We start from the raw sequence: 6,000 nt of genomic DNA on the forward strand, positions 1-6,000 counted from the left end.
GGTGCCAGGCCAGCTCTGGTCTGCTGTTGTCACACCATGGGTGAATGGAAAGGTGGAAGAGCGGGGGCGGGAAGTGATACTGGATCTGTGGTTTAACTCATTTTATATAGAGAGGATGGTAACAAATGGAAAACAAAAAAGTGGAAACAAAGTTGAGAGGCTATTCAAGAAACAACAACATATAGACACACCTGCCAATAGGTTTGTTGATAAGGGACAACAAAACAAGTAACTCTACACATGCTGAACAGGACATGACCCGGGCCTGCAACTCTGAATGTGTCTGAGTCTGCATGCATGAACATATGTCTGTGGGTAAGCTGATACCATCCTGAGAAAGGCAGATGGGAGCAATAAGGCATGAAAACAATGACTGACAGTTGTAAGTGCTCTCACTTGTCTCCCAATGGCCTGAGGACACAGGTACACCCATGTATGCTATGCAACAACTCCTCTCAAGAGCATTACTGTCTTTTACAAATGTGGGAAGCAACTCTATCGTTCAAATAGGTTTCTTTTAGGTCGCTATTTCTACACCAGATCCAGTACAGTTTAGTAGAGAAAATGAAAACACTGAGACCAATGAGGTTAGGTACCGAAACTTGGTGCTGATATGGCACCAGTGCCTAAACAAACGGTATCTACCGAACTGAATAACAACGCTGATTTCGGGGCCTCATTTCGGTGCCACTTAAATGCCTGCACTGCCCTCTGATGCGCCGAAACCGTTACAGGCAACAGAAGCATCGCTGCACAGGGCGCTAGTTAAGATAGATAGATAGATAGATAGATAGATATTTAAGGATCCCAAAAAAATGGGAAATTATGGTATTAAAGCCGCAAACATACATCAGTCACACAGGACAGAATATAAATATAAATAACACTTGGAAGCAGGTAATGTTAGCCTACCATTAACTAGTAGATGGATTTAAAATGGTTTAAATGCTGGCAACTAACATTAAACAGTGCAAAGTAAAGGATTCCAACACCTGGAGGTAAGAGCCTGCAGCTGCCGTTGTTGGGAAAACATAACAGACGTTGCGGTGCGTTCATTGAAACTGGTAGCCTAAGCCCCGTGGTGCATTCAAAGTTTTTTTTGTAAATACCCCTTTCCCATCTGGTGGTTGTTTTTGTCGTTTACCAGCAGTTTACTGGTAAAGTAAGTTATCATTATCGTTATTACATTATTAATACATCATTTCATTTTGACTATATAGCCTTAGTAATAAACAAGTCATTCTTCAATGTCGCCAAGTGTCATTTAGAGCTCTTCTAATATTGTTTTACTTTTTTTTAAAGTATTGGTTGAGGCACCGTTTAGGCACCAGCACCGTTTTAAAGGTAGTGCTTTAGCACCTATATCGGAAAAAACACAATACCCAACTCTTGAGACCACAGAGCTGCAGGGCAGGCATACCCAGCCGGACTGTCTGTCAGCAAGTCATTGGCACCTAGCCGTTGTAGACTCTTTAAACTCATCACATCACTGCTGCAGTAAAGGTGCCCTAGCTGCTTTGTCTGTGTGCACTGAAGGAATTCTGGAAACATGACCATTTAAGGTGAGGCCAGTGTGCAGCATGACTACAAGTATGTTTGAATAACACTTTCCACCAAAAAAACTCTTGAGTTTTGAGAAAGAACTCTTTCAGTTTTTCATTTTCATCGCCGTCCAGGAAAAAGGCTCGGCATGAACGGCATGACGTTGTCACAGAGTGCAGGAATGATGCTGTAGGCCATTCAAAACACAGCTGAATATTGTAGCTGTGATTTTTGTAATGATCAGTCCAGACACGCATTACAGAACAGGAGTGAATAAAAGCACACAGGAGGCTCAGGGTTAGCACAGCATGGGTTTGAAGTGATTGATACAGTGAACAAAGGAACACACATATGCTACATAAACCCTTCAACCAGACACACATTATTATGAAATCCTCTTTCCCAACCATATTAGAGCTCTCACGGAAATGGCGATTACAATACAGTTTCAAAGTATGTTGTCACTTTTCAAAAGTACCTTCAAAGCACTCAAAGATTACTAGCCATATTCACATATTTTGAAGTAAGCAGCAGTCCTTAGCCTTCACCTATCCACAGTTGCTGTTTATACAGCAGTCTGCATTGTGTATGCCTGGCAGACACTACTTGAGTGACATGACGATTGGACAATGTTTAAAGGGGAAAATCTGATTCAAGACTCTTTCTGAGTTGTCTTTCTGTGGCCCGGAGCAGAAATCATTTATTTACACCAGTCATGCTTATCGAAAACCCTGAAACGACAAGAGAAATCAATAACCGCACAAATTCCATCTCTTCCTCTCTCTGCCTCCCTTCAATAGTTTCTTTGCCTCTCTCAACACACCCCCTCAACCCAACCTGCCTTGTAGGGAGTTAGATAAACCTTTAGAAGTGCAGTAAGTGGAGAGTGGGTCCTTGAGACTATTAGGTTTACAGACAGGGGAAGGATGGTTTAATAACTACACCACTAAACCCACATGAGTGTTTTTTATTCCTGTATGCTGAACAGTAAACCACAGAAATGCAAACAGTGCAGTGAGCTCCAAAAGCAAAGCAAATATGTTCATTGCAGCACGTTTGATTTACTGCTGATCCGCATGGTGAATATTTTGGATCATCGAAGATCTGTAGGTTTAAGTGTGGAGTTCCCATATTCGCCCTCCAAACAAAAAATATTCTCTAATATAATATAATATATGGTACTATGTAAGGTAAAATATATGTGGCTCTCTTGCTCTGCATTTTTCAGTCATGTAAATTAAATGTAATGAAAAGTTTGAAAAGATGAATATCGCAAATGCGCTTCCATTCTTAGTTAAAAAACACATTACGGCTGTCTGATAAACAGCATATATGCTGTTTATCAGACAGCCGTAATGATTACTAGAATTGTAAAAATCACAAATCTTTGTAGGCCTAATATATATATTACAAAGATTTGTGATTTTTACAATTCTAGTAATTCAAAAGAGTTTCTAGTTTTCTTTGATAAAAAGAAATCGTCATACGAGATCATTAAAAGTATTTAAAAATCCAGTGTATTATGTGAGAAGATAGTTTTCACCTTGGATATAAAAAAAGCAGTTCAGAACCATAAAACGTTGTGAAAGGGTGAAATTACGGAAAGCTGCAGAATTTAAAGTCGGGATATGACAGATAGACACATCAACGGAAACGGAAGATATACAAATGTTGTGGGGGAGTCTAAAAATGCTTTCAAATATACAAACTGTATTGTGTCAAAAACATTATGTAGCCTAAGAACATGAAGTTAAATAAAACGTGTAACGTTAGTCTGTATCTCGTATCGGCAAGGAAGTTAGGTTAATTACTATAAAGCAACAGATGGGAAAGGCAATAGCTGAGTAAACATCAACTGAAAAACAGTAGACTAACTCAACGTAATTCTTTTTAAATCAACTGCACGTGATTTCCATTAGAGTTGTTGTCGTTATAGCATTTCATCTTACCTGCGCACTCAACTCCGTGTCTTCTCACGTGCAACACATGTCCTCGCTGTGGACAGTATTGTCACTTGGTTTAATTGCCTGGCGCACAGAGTAAAGTAACCAAAAGTATAGATATACACTAGCGAAACTTCGTCCCGACCGAAAGAAACGTGGATGGATAAACCGACTATACTGCCCCAAAATATTTCCACTCCCCTTAATTGCAGTCAAACACACACTAGCGCTCTTGAACTCTTGGTGCACTCACTGTGTGTGTGTGTGTGTGTGTGTGTGTGTGTGTGTGTGTGTGTGTGTGTGTGTGTGTGTGTGTGTTGGCCGGTTACTCTGTGGCAGTTCGCTGCGGGAAAGACAGACGGTAAACTCCCAATTACGCTGCTGGTGCGGGAGGGGAGGGGCCCATCAGCATCTGCACCGCTGGCACCAGCCAGAACTCAGTTGGGAGATTATACGACACATTCTCACATTTTAGAAACAATAGTGTAGAAAAGCATCATTAAAGTGTACATTAATGCATCAAGTCTGCAGATTTAAATTAAACTAAATTCAACTGTTGGATTCAGTTCCAGATGCTCTCTGGCCCAGTGCCAGAAGACGAGATGGGATGGGTCTTCCTGATGGATTAATGAGATAGCTAAAGAGGAAAAGCAGTTTTTTTGTAATTATTGACTTATAACTGATATTTAAAGCATTAATACATAAATGATCAAACATTAAATGATTACAGACATATATAAAGGAGGTCTTATAATAAGGTACTAAAAATATAATGTGATAAATGTGATAGATTTGAAACACAATGAATTTGAGTAGTTTAGAAATATAGTTGGCCTGACAAGAATAAGAGAATGGGAGTGACAAATTGATTATGTAATATAAACGTGAGTAATGCTAGCCAGATAATATGGTACTTGTCAGCTTTGGGATATGTGAGCATGCTTGTACAGTCAAGTTCTGATGCTGATCTTCTTTCTGAACCCGGTGTCTGCTCCTCATGGGTTTCCCTCGCTGGTGAGAGGAAAGAACAGCTGTGTTTTGGGCTTAGGCAGCAGATCCTGCTGGGTGGGATGCCTTGGCCGCATGCTTTTTATAGAGGAGCGTGCCGTCCCAATCCTCCTGGTTAATTTTCAAGTAAACATTGATTTCTTTGGCAGTCTCATAAGTGTAGCCTACACACAGACATGAGTCAGTCCAAAACATGATTCAATTTTTTTTTCTCCTACAGCAGAAGTTGTGGAAGGGTCAGCGCCAAGTACACATTCATTTAAGATGAGAGCTTTAATATTGGACTCAGAAAAGAAAGTTGCAGTGTGTTTTACTCATACAGTGAGATGGGAGAAGGTTGTTATTGCACTTTGGTGGAAATTATTGCTGCTCCGGTTTGGGTGTGTATCTGCAGCAGATGCGACTGGGTCCCAGTTACCTAAGAGGATTAGGGTAAAGGTTAGCAGGTTGAAATGGTGTCCTCCCTCCCTGCTGGGCGGTTCAGTGTCAGGGTGTGCATTTCCTCATGACAACTCACACAAACACACACGCACACACACACACACACACACACACACATACAAAGCAAAACCATTAGTGATGAGCAGCACTGATGACGTAAATTGTATTGAACACTGCATACTGTCGTCCCATCCCTGCCCATTCTCCTGAGAGTTGTGCTAAACATTGAGAGCGTGTGCGTGCGCATGTCCATTTATGTTATTTTTGGGAACATTTTAAGCCTTCATTAGAAAGTAGTACTAAGATAACGGGAAATGAAGTAGAGAGGCGGGGGCCCAGTCGGATTCAAACTGGCAACATTGAAATTCATTGTCAGCATCTTAACCCCTAGGACACAGCTGCAGGGTAGTAGCACAACATTCTGGGCCCAGTAGAAAGGCGTTTTCTATGGGCCCCTCCCCATAACCACAGCTATTTATTCTTGCATCTTTTTGGCCCTCCTCACGTGAGGGCCCTGGTTATTCAGTCCCCTTTTTATCCCCAGTCCGACGCCCCTGCACAGCAGTGCCGCAAAACAGTCAAATGGTAAAGGAGAATTCAAGTCAACGTATTCAATACGTAGCTCTGTTATCAATAATAACACATTTTCTTTGAGTGCGCCTTTCTGAGCACTCAAGGACGCCGTACAGGGCATTCATACATTAAAAGTTGGTTGTTTGTAAATTTGTAGGGCTGAAAAAACTGAGTTATCCTCCTGTTAGCGCTAGCACCCAACAGGCTAAAACAGGGCAAGTTTTAAACTTGTTTTTAGCTTCTAAACATGTTTGAAATGTCATTACAAGTGCCTAGACACGTGCAGTTATTCCTTCCGAGTGAATACAGTGAAGTTGACTGCAGTAGATGTGACAGAAAGGCGTTAAAGTTGTGGTAATTCAGCCAGTGCACATACCTGTGTTTATTTCCTGTTGTCCGGTGAAGTCCGCTCTATTTGAAACACGCCTTTCTGTCAAATCCACTGCATTCAAATTAACAGTGTGCCCTCGGAAGGAATAACTGCACATGTCAG

General features: G+C 41.2%; 1 protein-coding gene across 3 annotated transcripts in view; it reads right to left on the reverse strand.

Annotated features, from left to right (window-relative positions):
• Window positions 1–3,783, reverse strand: part of sema3d (sema domain, immunoglobulin domain (Ig), short basic domain, secreted, (semaphorin) 3D) — a 38,444-nt gene extending 34,661 nt beyond the window's left edge. For all 3 annotated transcript variants that reach the window (XR_004657660.1, XR_004657661.1, XM_034879375.1), the window contains exon 1: window positions 3,492–3,783. The gene's annotated coding sequence lies outside the window, so the exon portion shown is untranslated. The remainder of the gene's footprint in view (window positions 1–3,491) is intronic.
• Between the last annotated feature and the right edge of the window lie 2,217 nt (window positions 3,784–6,000).

The sequence above is a fragment of the Etheostoma cragini genome, chromosome 8 (assembly GCF_013103735.1).
Source record: "Etheostoma cragini isolate CJK2018 chromosome 8, CSU_Ecrag_1.0, whole genome shotgun sequence".
NCBI classification, from domain to species: Eukaryota; Metazoa; Chordata; class Actinopteri; order Perciformes; family Percidae; genus Etheostoma; species Etheostoma cragini.